General features: G+C 43.6%; 1 protein-coding gene across 4 annotated transcripts in view; it reads left to right on the top strand.

Moving 5' to 3' along the window:
• LOC145357993 (nuclear receptor coactivator 7) overlaps positions 1-13,424 on the top strand; it is an 85,283-nt gene that overhangs the window by 31,454 nt on the left and 40,405 nt on the right. The window lies entirely within an intron of this gene.

The raw sequence follows: 13,424 nt of genomic DNA, 5'->3' as shown, positions 1-13,424 counted from the left end.
TTGCCTTATACCTTAATCCCTTGGAACATTATATTTCCGCAAATAAAAATATTCAATTCTTTTCCCTCTGTTATTTTTTTTTGCTCCATTTCTGTTCTCTTGTAGACTTCTGCTCAGCATTTCCCTGCAAGAGCATCCCTGAGGTTGTTACCTAAATCATGAACCTTCTTAGGATATATTTATGCTTGAAAGAATTTATAGCCATCACTCTTTTTATCCTTCCAATGGCTTGAGCTTCCCTAATTGTCCTTGAGAAAGTGGTGGTGATCCACTATCTTGAATTGTTGTAGTTCATCTGGTGTAGGTTTACTGACAGAAAAGAAGTTCCAGGATTTTGATCCAGTGACAGTGAAGGTATGGTGACGTAGTTCCAAGTTAGTATGGTGGCGACTTGAAAGGGAACCTTCAGGTGGTGGTATTACCATTCATCTGCTGGTCTTATCTTTCTAGGTGATAAAGATCACAGGTTTGGAAGGCGCTGGCATAGGGAGCTTTGGTGAGTTGTTGTGGTGCATCTTGTATATGGCATGCTCTGACGCTACTGTAGACGGAATTTTATGAGATTTTTTCTAAATATCCAGCTAGCTTGAAAACGGCAGGAGTTCCTGATCAATTTTTTGGGTGAGTTTTTACACCCAATCTTACAGACTCAGACATTGAAAATATGGGCTAGACCATTTCTAGCTGCTGTAGGCAGTGGGCTGTGCTTAATTCATCAGCCAGCCTGCAGAGGGAGCTATTGTGCACGCACAGACCTTTGTGGCCGATCGTGAGCCCTATATTGCCCAAAATACAGCCCCACACTGCCTGAATTGCAGATCCTGCCACTGAGACCGATTGTGCCCTTCCCCATCCCACTGATTGCAATGCAGAGCAGGTCCCGCTCCCTCCCCCCACCGATCACACCTGTAGAGCGACAGTGGGCCCCTCTTCCTCCCGATCTGATTGTAGGCAAAGTGCTCAGCATCTTCCCTACCCCCGATCGGGCTGCCCCTTTGGCCCTGCCCCAGCATTGCTCGGCTGGCACGGCCCAAAGAGCACCCCCTCCTGAACCTTGGCCTCCCCTGGGACCCTCAATGGCCTCCAGTTCTACTGGCGAGGCCAACATGACTGTTCTCTGTTCATGGGGAAGCAGGTGTTTTCCTCGCTGGAGACAACCTCTCCCGCCGAGGCCATAAAGGCAAGCGAACCTAGACGATTGAGCAGCAGGCTTGCAGAAGACATGCTAATCAATATTAACATAAATTATTCAGCCTCTCGCCCATTTCCAGCAAGGGGTTGACCTCGCCAGAAACCCAGCTCCCGTAAGATCACAAGAGCGGAGAAACCGGGGGTGATCCTGATTTCTTGGCTTTCATACAATTTTACTGGCTCACTGCTGCCCATTGATGAGCAAGGTAAGCTGGTAAAATTCGGCCCTGTGTGTTGGTGGTGAAGGGAGTGAATGTTTAAGGTGGCTGGGTTGCTGATCAAAGTGCTGGCCCTGGATGGTGTCAAACTTCTGGAGTGTTGTTGAGCCATTTCTAGCCATTTACACTCCTGTCAGTTACCAGCAGGGGTGAAATAGTGCAAGAGCAATAAAAAGGTAATGTTGTACAGTCAGGTTTTAACTGCAACTGCGACTAAAATAATCATGTGTTTGCTGTCAGCTGCATTTTCTTAACACGAAAAACAGATTTGTCAGCAAAACTGTTATCCTGAAAGATATCTCCCTTTCATTTTTCCTTTACTATACTGACCAGGATTTTAGAAGCTCATGAGAATGGCACTATTAATAAGGGAATTATTGACTGGAAATTATATAACAGACTTCATAAAGGAAATCTGGCATTTTTAAAGTTTGTTTATTTGCATCACAAGCAGACTTACATTAATACTGCAGTGAAGTTACTGTGAAAATCCCCCAGTTGCCACACTTCAGTGCCTGTTCAGGCACACTGAGGGTGAATTTAGCACGGCCAATGCATCTAACCAACACGTCTTTCAGACTGTGGGAGGAAACCCATGCAGACACAAGGAGAATGTGCAAACTCCACACAGACAATGACCCAAGCCGGGAATCAAACCCAGGTCCCTTGTGCTGTGATGCAGCAGTGCTAACCACCTTGCCCCCACACCACCCTGTATTTCAATACATTAAAATGATTAGTCATATATAAAAATAACTATTTGCTTTAAGTCAGAGAATAGAATACTTGAAAATTATAATTAATCTTGGCCTACTAATGCAGAAAATTTGACTTCTTAAGTTTCCAGCTCACACACCATGACATTGAAAGACTCACTAATGAACCAGCAATAAAGCTGCTGAAATATCAGGACTAACCACATTAACGTAATATCCTTCTAACCTGTCCTAACATCAAAAAAAATCCAAGATGCGCCAGAGCGAGGCGATCTCTTGCAAGCTGTGCCCAGTGTACCTTCTAATTCTATCTTTTACTCTCGTTCTATGCTTCTAAAACTATATTCTAACTCTTTTAAATTCTTTAACAATGTTCTGTTACATCCTAGCTATGACTGTAACACTACATTCTGCACTCTCTTTTCTCCTTCACTATGTACGGTATGTTTTGTCTATTGTGTGCAACAAGCAATACTTTTCACTGTATACTAACACATGTCACAATAATAAATCAAATCAGAACATCAATTCTGGATTATTTCATCTTTGCAGTCAATATTTATGTTTCCCACTCACTGCAAGGAATTACCCATGACCGTGGAAATATTTGTTTCTAAGTACAACACCTGTGGTGGACTGCAACCTCCCTTCATTATTGATAGATAAGTGGGGAAATGGTATCTAAAGAACACTTTTACATTATCTTCCACCTCATCCGAAATATTTGGGAACAAAGTTGAACTCAGGTCATTATTTGAAAATTAAAATTTAACAAAACTCAAAGGAAAATGAGTGCAGTAGTACATTAATCGGCAAACTGCAAAGAATGATGTGGGGATGCTGATGTTGGACTGGGGTGGGCACAGTAAGAAGTCTCACAACACCAGATTATTTGAACAACAGGTTTATTTGAAATCACGGGTTTTCAGACCACTGCTCCTTCATCAGGTGAGTGGAGAGGTAGGTTTCACAAACACGGCATATATAGACAATGATAATTGCAAGAGCTTGCAATGAAGTGTTGTACTTATCTTGGAATTATGTCTTTGTCTATATATGCCGTATTTGTGAAACCTACCCCTTCCTACTGTGCAAGGAAAGAGTTTGTTGAAATAAAAAATATTTTTTCCTGTACTTTTTCCTCTTTCTTTCTCCCGTTTCTCAAGAATCCTGACTCTTGTTCTTCGCCAGCCCTCCTTATTCAAATGACCATTCCCGATGTGAAGCTGGAAACATGCATGTGCCGGCCTATTAGACTAAGAAAAATATCACAACTGGGGACAAATCCATCCTCAGTTATGCATTTCCAGCGGAGCTGATTGTTACAGTGTAACCAATGGCAAAATGCTGTGATGGTCAGCTGACCCGGTAGGAATAGGAAACAGATGGGGATTGGGGATTTGTGACCCAGGGTGTGGCCCAAGTGGTTGTGTAACAAAGGATATTTATTAAACAGTTACTTTGGATTTACTTTGTGACATTTTTTTTGTTTGTTTATTATTGCTTGCTACTGGACAATTCTTGCTGCCAAATGAACACTGAAGGTTGACTGGAAGCGGGAAACTAGGATTTTGCCTTTGTTTAGCCAGGGATGCTGAGACCAGGCTGAGGGAGTCAAAGTTCATGGAGGTGCTGGCAGGAAAGTGAAGTCATGGCACAGCTGGATCAGCCACAATCTTTTGAATTGTGGAACGGGCTCAAAGGGACTCATGGCCTTGTCCTGTGCCTATTTCTTATACTCTTATGACCACATGTAGTACTTCATCTGATGCCTGAGTGAGGTCACACAGCTCAGTGTGGGCAAGGATTAAACATTGGAACTTACATTTCCTTAGGATTAGTACCAATTGTATTTTGACGGTTAATGTAACTGCAAAAACACTTCTCAATCACTGTTGTAACTGTACGTATTTTAAACTTGCCCACTATTTTGACAAATCATGCAGTTTGTTTTTCTGTCTCTGAATTGGCTGTCCCACATCAGACCATTTTATGCATGAATAGTTAACATGTTACTTGCTAACCATGAAACACTGTTCTTGTCCTTTGATTGCAAATTCCACTGCGTTGCTCAACCTGTTGCCACGAGTGGAGGTGGATAATAACACAAAGCCTCAACATCCATAAAGCAACATGAGTGCTTCCACCAGCACTGTGATCAATCTGGGCGGGGGGGAGGTGGTGGAATCAGTAATGCTGTGGGATGGGGCAATGTTTGTGGGGTCCAGTGGGAGGCATTATCTGGCCCAGGGACAATGTGGCAGGGGAGCTGCATTCTATCTTTTTTCATTGCACACGCGCAGTTGGAGGCACCAATGGGAGCTGCAGGATTTCTGTCGCATTAAACCCCAACCACAAACTTGTGCAGCGTGATTCAGAGTTGCTGATACTTTTTCAGGCAGAATGCAGATGGGGGCGCGTGAGAATGGGTCTAAAAGTCAGATCTGAAACACTTCCAGTTTCAAGTTCGCCCAGCACTTAGAACCAAGATGATAAAATAGGGCCCATAGTGTCTATACAGCTTCCCTTTGCTGAGATTACTACATCTCAGCACTGATCAAAGACTAACTTGGAATTTTCCTGTTTGGTGTGGCTCATACACTATATTACTGTTAATAACAGAATCAATGTTATCTGATATTGAAAAAACATAGTTGCACAAGGTTTGAGAGAAATAATATAAACATTACTTAGTGACAGGAATGGGAATTCCTGCCCAAAGTCAATAGACTCTTGACTGCTCTCGACATGTTCTGGTCCTGCCCGCACTGATTCCTACCACAGGTGGGACAATACCTTCAAACCCACTGGTGGGACATTGCACAAGCATGCAAGTGTCTTCTAAAGGACTGACGATATTGCAGGGACTATTCAGGGACTATTCAACATTCGTACCTGCTTTTGGAGCATTGTGAGTGGACAACGTTCACTATATTTGCAGTCAGGAAATCAGAGCTCTTTGTAAGTATCTGGCAAATGACTGGATTCAAAGTAGAAGTAAAGAGGACAATACTAACTATGAATTAGGAGCAGGGGAAAGCCATTCGGCCCCTCTGAACCTGCTCCACCAATCAGTAATAGCATGGCTGATTTGATTGTGATCTCAAATTCACATTGCCAGCTACCCCCAATCAATTCTTTTTTAAATTAGAATCTCAAAAATATTGAATTAAAAACTCCATCTGGACTCTCTGCAGAATTTGACAATACACCATCAGTACCTTAGTCTAACAGGAGAAAGCTCTGCAATAAATTCAGTATGCTAATAGTGAGGGAACTACCCAATGAAGGAGTATCAGTAATACAGTCAACATTACAATGATGTGACCTTATCTCTGTCAGCTCCCTTCCAGTAGAAGTCCCAACTGGCAGTGTGGATTCCGTAAATTCCCCTAATGTACTTTCAGAAAATCAGTGGTCCCATTTATTTCCACAGCAATTGTTAGAATAGTTGAAAAGTAGTCAGATATCAGCTAGACTAATGTATTCATTAAATGTATTCAAGAGGAGGCTGGATACAGCACTTGGGGCGAATGGGATCAAAGGTTATGGGAAAAAGCAGGATTAGGCTATTGAGTTGGATGATCAGCCGTGATTGTGAGGAATGGCAGAGCAGTCTCAAAGGGCCAAATGGCCTCCTCCTGCTCCTATCTTCTATGTTTCTGACATCCTAGAGTCCAATTAGTACTCTGGCCTCCCATATTCTACGTTTTTGGTCACATAAACTAATTGGGGGGGGGAGGGTGCGAGGGTAGGTGATGTTAGGAGGTCTACAGTTAAGGATAGGGTACAGGTAAGGGAAGAGGCTGAGGATGTCCCAAGTGGTGGCGTTACGGCAAATAGGGTCCAGAAGAAGGCTGGGATGAAAGCGCTTTATCTGAATGCACGAAGCATTCGGAATAAAGTGGATGAGCTGGTGGCGCAGATCGACACAAATGGATACGATCTGGTGGCCATTACAGAGACGTGGCTGCAAGGTGACAGGGACTGGGAGATGAATGTACAGGGCTATCAAGTGTTTAGGAAGGATAGGCAGGAGGAAAGAGGGGGTGGCGTAGCTCTGCTGATTAAGGACAGCATCAAGGTGGTAGCAAGGGATGATATCGGAGCCAAAGAGCAGAAAGTGGAATCGTTGTGGGTGGAGATTAGGAACAGCAAAGGGAGGAAGACGCTGGTGGGTGTCGTCTATAGGCCCCCGAATAATGATCTGGAGGTGGGGCGGGCTGTTAACACGCAAATAAGTGCGGCGTGCAGGAATGGGACGGCAGTAGTTATGGGGGATTTCAATCTGCATATTGATTGGTCGACCCATGTTGGACGAGGTGGGCTCGAGGAGGAGTTCTTGGAATGCTGCCGGGATAGTTTCCTGGAACAGTGTGTGTTGGAGCCGACGAGGGAGCGAGCTATCTTGGATCTGGTGCTATGTAATGAGGCGGGTAGAATTAGGGACCTTGAGGTGAAGGATCCTCTTGGAGAGAGTGATCATTGTATGGTGGAGTTTCTGTTGCAGATGGAGGAGGAGAAAGTGGGTTCCCGGACACGTGTCCTTTGTTTGAATAGAGGGGAGTATGGTAGGATGAGAGAAGAATTGGCGAATGTGGACTGGGGGAGTGCGTTGGAAGGTAGGTCTGCTGAGGAGCAGTGGAGGATCTTTAAGGAGATCTTTCTTGGTGCTCAGCAGAAATTTATTCCGATGGTCAAAAAGGACAGTAGGAAGAGAGGTAATAAGCCGTGGATAACGAAGGAGGTGAAGGAAAGTGTTAAATTAAAAGCGGAGGAATTTAGAGTAGCTAAGAGCAGTGGGCGAGAAGAGGATTGGGAAAGGTTTAAATGTCAACAAAGATTGACAAAAAAGTTGATAAAGGAGGGTAGAAGAAGCTATGAAGCTGGGCTAGCACTTAATATAAAAAAGGATAGCAAGAGTTTTTATAAATATATAAAAAGGAAGAGGCTGGCTAGGGTGAACGTTGGTCCCTTAGCGGATGAGAAAGGGGACCTAGTGGTAGGGGATGGGGATATGGCTAAGGTCTTGAATAACTTTTTTGTTTCTGTCTTCACGGAGGAGGACGTGAATAATTTGCCGGGTGTTAGCGATGGAAAGGTGGTAGGACTGGAGGGTCTTAATGACATTACTGTTACTAGAGAGGTGGTGCACGACAGACTGGAGGGGCTGATTGTGGACAAGTCCCCAGGACCGGATGGAATGCATCCGAGGGTTCTGAAAGAAATGGCGGAGGTGATAGTGGATGCCTTGGTGGTTATTTTCCAGACGTCGCTGGATTCCGGGGAAGTGCCGGAGGATTGGAAAACGGCTAATGTTACGCCGTTGTTTAAGAAGGGTGCCAGGCAAAAGGCGGGGAATTACAGGCCGGTTAGTTTAACGTCTGTGGTAGGTAAAATGTTAGAATCCGTCATTAAGGAGGAAATTGCGAGGCATCTTGAAGGGAATTGCTTGATAGAGCAGACGCAACACGGTTTCATTAAAGGGAAGTCGTGTCTGACAAATTTACTGGAGTTCTATGAGGATGTGTCTAGGGCGGTGGATAGAGGAGAGCCGGTGGATGTGGTCTTTCTGGATTTTCAGAAGGCGTTTGATAAGGTACCTCACAAGAGGTTACTGCAGAAGGTCAGAGGACATGGAGTTGGGGGTAGGGTGTTAGCGTGGATAGAGGATTGGTTGTCAAATAGGAGGCAGAGAGTGGGGGTCAATGGGTGCTATTCGGATTGGCGGTTGGTGACTAGTGGAGTGCCCCAGGGGTCGGTGCTGGGGCCTCAGCTATTTACCATTTATATAGATGATCTGGAGGAGGGAACCGAGTGTAGGGTGTCGAAATTTGCTGATGACACCAAGATTGGGGGAAAGGCAAATTGTGCGGAGGGTGTGGAGAGTCTGCAGAAGGATCTAGATAGGCTGGGCGAATGGGCCAGGAAATGGCAAATGGAATTTAATGTTGGCAAGTGTGAGGTGGTCCACTTTGGTAGGAAGAATGGTAGGAAGGACTATTACTTACGTGGCGAAAAACTGCAGCAGGCGACGGTGCAGAGGGACCTCGGGGTCCTTGTGCATGAGTCGCAAAAACCCAGCCTGCAGGTGCAGCAGGTGGTCAGGAAGGCGAATGGGATGCTGGCCTTCATAGCGAGGGGGATTGAATATAAAAGTAGGGAGGTCTTGCTGCAGCTGTATAGGGCATTGGTGAGGCCGCAGCTGGAGTACTGTGTGCAGTTTTGGGCGCCGCACCTGCGCAAGGATATTTTGGCCTTGGAGGGAGTGCAGAGGAGGTTTACTAGGCTGATACCGGAGTTGAGGGGGTTGAGCTATGAGGAGAGGCTGAATAAACTAGGCTTGTACTCGTTAGAGTTTAGAAGAATGAGGGGAGATCTCATTGAGACGTATAAGATGATGAATGGGATGGATAGGATAGAGGTGGAAAGACTCTTCCCGCTCAAAAAAGACAGTAGGACTAGGGGGCACAGCCTCAAGATAAAGGGGGGGCAGTTCAGAACGGAGTTGAGGAGGAACTTCTTCACTCAAAGGGTGGTGAATCTCTGGAATTCTCTGCCCGTTGAAGTGGTGGAGGCTGCCTCGCTAAATATTTTTAAGAAGCGGGTTGATGGGTTTTTGATAAGAGAGGGGATTAAGGGTTATGGGGAGAGGGCGGGAAAGTGGAACTGAGCCACGACAGATCAGCCATGATCTTATTGAATGGCGGGGCAGGCTCGAAGGGCCAGATGGCCTACTCCTGCTCCTATTTCTTATGTTCTTATGTTCTTATAAGCAACACTGGGTGATCTCAGCAAACATGGCTTTTAAATCCAGGCAAATTCCATCAGCACCAGTCCTTTTTGCACAGCAGGAAAGCCACAGTTTTCAGTACCACAGGACAGTGACCGAAGTTGAACGTGTACTCATCGAAATGGAACTTAATCCATCATTTAAAGAAGCTTTAAGTTGATGGGCCTTGTGGTTATTCTCCTGAAATGGTTTTGCCTCTGCATCAGACTCCAGCCAGTCTCCCAGACTCATAAACTGCCGCTGTGTCAGTGCTATTTTAGCTGCTTCCAGGAGCCGGATTTATTGCTGTTAATTCTTAACAGCAATAAATCCGGCTCCCTTAAACAACAGATAAATCCAATAGAAACTTTCATCTACAAGTTTGTCACTGCGATAAGGAAACTACCTTTAGTTGAATAATACTCAAGAGTTAACTGATGGATGCCAGGCTCTGCAAATCAGAGCTAAAAACACTTACATGATAAGAAGGAGGTAAATTGGGCCAGGCTATAATGAATTAAAAATAAAAAATAAAAATTCATCTATATAAAATGCCTTTCACTGCCTCAGGATATCTCAAAGTGCATTCTGCAATTAATGCTTTTGAAGTATAGTTGCTGTAGTAATGTGTGATATTCAGTGATGCTTAGTGAACTCCTGAGTCTTAATACATATGAGACAAGGCTGAGTTCTGAGCTTAGAAAATCCTCTGGTTTGGAAGGAGAGGATTAGAGTGAGCTAAAAGGATCATTTGCCCCATTGATACAGTCCTGACTCTGTCCCAGATCCCAAGACCAAGGCCACTAACATTTTGAGTGTATCAATGTTACCTGCAGTGCAACAACCATGTGAAATTGGCCACGTGAAGATTTAGCCCAACCACTAGTTGAACTATAGCAAGTAGTCTCACAACACTGGGTTAAAGTCTAACAGGTTTATTTGGTAGCATAAGCTTTTGGAAAGCTGCTCTTTCGTCAGGTGAAGGAGCAGTGCTCCGAAAACTCGTGCTACCAAATAAACCTATATTGTGAGACTACTTACAATGCCTACCCCAATCCAATGCTAGCAACTCCATTGCCAGTCACCCTGTGTGCATAGTTGTCAAGAGCCTTGGAATAGCAATGGGAATTATGCTAAAATTATTGGGAAAGTATTAAACCTCTAACAATCTCAGAAAATCCTGAATTCAAACGTTTTATCATTAAACTCAAGGGTAGGAATTTGTAATCCTTTAAGTGCCTATTAGGTATGTAAACCAACAATATATCACATCGAAGACATGTATCGTTATACTCCCTTTCTTGGATCAATTAGAACATCTATTGAACTGAGGCTTTTGAAACCCAGCCAAGCATTCATAATTGCAAAGGCTGTCACAATGAAAGTTTCCAGCAGCATTGCTTGAAACTGACAAAACAGATGCCCATTTCCATTTCAAAGCAGAGTGCCTGTCAATCAATGGAGAAGGAGCAGCTGCAGAGCTGTTTTTCACTTCCAGAAGCTATGTTTTTTTCGCTATAACAGCCAGATCTGCCAGGCATTCAGTTCACAGCACAAAACTTGACAGCAGAAAACATTTTAACATTATTCAGTGTGTTACGGCACTTTTGACAATTGGAAGTACCGTAATGTCTGGCAACAATTACAGAATGCTGAGCAATGTGAGACTTACCTTTGCACCTCTACAGGACAATACAATCTCTAATAGTGACAGTTGAATGTGTCAAAACATTTTACATTTACTTTTAAGAATGTTCCGGATTCCTCAGCAAGCGGAGTGGCCATGAACTCTCTGAGGGGGGTATGTATTTTTGGGACTTCCAAACCTATACCAGCACACAAATATAGCTAAAAGGGGGAGGATATTCAAATTTCCTATAGTCCTGTCAATAGGGACTCGATCTCGGGAAAGGTGTGTGTGTTTTTTGCACTCGAGGTCTTCCCAATCGCTTCATGACAATGCCATTGGGCTGGGAAAGCAAAGGGGAATTGCTTTTGCAGTGAGATAAAACTAAGTTCAGCATTATATGATTAATTTTACATCTCCCTCAGAAGGCAAAATTCTGATTGGTTGTTTCAATGTGATAGCCTCTCCCCACCTTTCGAATCGATATCAAGGCAATAGTGGCTGGAGTCCTCTGGTCTCATGCACCCCACTGCCAGTGAGAAGGGAGAATTTGGTGCTCAGCCAAATCTCCATTCACAGCAGTGGGACTGGAGAATGCCAGCCACGGGCATGGTCGCAGAATCTGGCCCAATATTTCACATTCATTTCCCTACTGAGCCCATTTCTGATCTTCAATCTAACACCACTGAACAGGTCAAAGTTAAAATTTATTTAGTAAGACTTACATTAACACTGCAATTAAGTTATTGTGAAATTCCCTTAGTTGCCACAGTCAGGCGCCTGTTTGAGTCAATGCACCTGACCAGCATGTCTTTTGGAATGTGGGAGGAAACCAGAGCACCTGGAATGCAGACACTGAGAGAATGTGCAAACTCCACACAGTGACCCAAGCCAGGAATTGAACCCAGGTCCCTGGCACTGTGAGGCAGCAGTGCTAACCACTGTGCCACTGTGTCACCCCAGTGAACCATGACATGTATGTTACCAAAATCTTTCTAATCCAGGTTTAATACAATATGCACGTGGACTGCAGCAATTCAAGGAGGCAGCTCACCACCATCTTCTCAAGGGCAACTTGGGATAGGCAATAAATGCTGGCCAGCCAGCCAGCGACGCCCATGTCCCACGAATGAATTTTTAAAAATCCAAAAAAAAATTTTAAAAATTTGCATTTTGAATAAAATTCTAATTCCAGTGTCTACAGTATTTTGCTTTTATTCTGCCGTTTAAATGTCTCCTACAGGGTTAAAGCTTTTAAACACCTACTCAGTTGGTGGGGGTGGAAGCAATAGTTTAATCTGATAATATTCCACTTCCCACCTAGCAATGTCTTTACCAAGAGCAGCTGTCCTGTTTGAATATATTGAGTCCTTGTTTGTTTTGAGTATCAGGTTAATCTTTGTGTTATAATAGCTGTTAAATTCCCTTTCTTAATTTCACACTGTCTTACATCCTAAAAATATTATGGAATTTGTTTGTATTTCCATCATTACCAGGTATCACTGTTCAATCATTAAAGCAAATTTCTCAGGTGAAGCACCACCGTTCAGTTCAAGCCAAACTACAACACCTCCTATTTAGTTTCCCAGGAATTCTCCACACTGTCAAAATTCAGTTGTAATTCACTTATATTTTTGTTTGGAACATTTCCTCTATTTTAAGTACACTTTGTATTCTGCATTACAACAGTGACCACACTTCAAAAATACTCAACGGGCTGTATATGCTTTTGGATGCCCTGAAGTCACGAGAGGTGCTATATAAATGTTCATTCTTAACTTGGAAATAAAGATGTTGTAAATGAGAAAGTCCATTCAGTTTATCTAAGTGCAACCCCACGCACCCCGGACATTCTCTCTTCCATTTTTTTGTGTTTTTATTCCAATTCAATCCAATCAAGTCCAATTCAGAGTCTCAACAAGTTGGGACATTCCCGATCCAAGCTGACAAGACAAGGCTCTCACCTCCTGTCTTGGGCTTGATCTTCATGATCCAAGCTGATTGGAGTAGGCATAGCTCCTCCTCCAAGGCTTGATCTCATTTGCATCTTAGCCAAAAGGCCGAGATGCCGCTTTTAAAAATTGCTTCAAATGAAGCTGAAATGTAACCTAATGACTTCAACTAAGTACAGCATGTTGATATTACACTTGATCTTAGCCAAAAGGCCGAGAAGTTCTCTCTCCCATCTTCTTCCTTTGGGAAAAAGATACAAAAGTCTGAGATCATGTACCAACTGACTCAAAAATAGCTTCTTCCCTGCTGCTATCAGACTTTTAAATGGACCTACCTCGCACTAAGTTGATCTTTCTCTACACCCTAGCTATGACTGTAACACTAATTCTGCACTCTCTCCTTTCCTCCTCTATGAGCGGTATGATTTGCCCGTATAGCAAGAAACAATACTTTTCACTGTATGTTAATACATGTGACAATAATAAATCAAATCAAATCAAACCATTGCAGTTTTTAATCATTTCCTAAGTGCTTTAAGGATATTTGTCGCTACTATTTACCCAGTGGTCTATAGCAAACACTAATCACTCACTGTGTGAAATATTTCTGGATACATTACATTTTAGTAGTTTGAAGCTTTGTCTCTGTATCCAACTCTCTCAACTTAATTTGTGGTATTATCTGGACTTTTTGATAGGAGTGGACATTTGAGGATGGCGAGTAATTGGCACTCGCCATCCCGAGACTTGGTGCCTAACACGCAGCTGCCAACTCTCGCCCTTCGAATACCATTTAACATTCAGTTGAGCATTAATTGGCAGTGGGCTGGTCTTCCATCTGCTAGTGAGAGCTATCAGCCAATCAAGTTGTTCAACAGCTCTTCAACCTGACCAGGCACAGTGCTGCAGTGGCCACATGCAGTACTGCAATGCTGTGCCTGGGAATAA

The sequence above is a fragment of the Carcharhinus amblyrhynchos genome, chromosome 24 (genome assembly GCF_965287045.1).
Source record: "Carcharhinus amblyrhynchos chromosome 24, sCarAmb.v2.hapA, whole genome shotgun sequence".
NCBI classification, from domain to species: Eukaryota; Metazoa; Chordata; class Chondrichthyes; order Carcharhiniformes; family Carcharhinidae; genus Carcharhinus; species Carcharhinus amblyrhynchos.
This window is presented reverse-complemented; position numbering and strand designations above follow the sequence as displayed.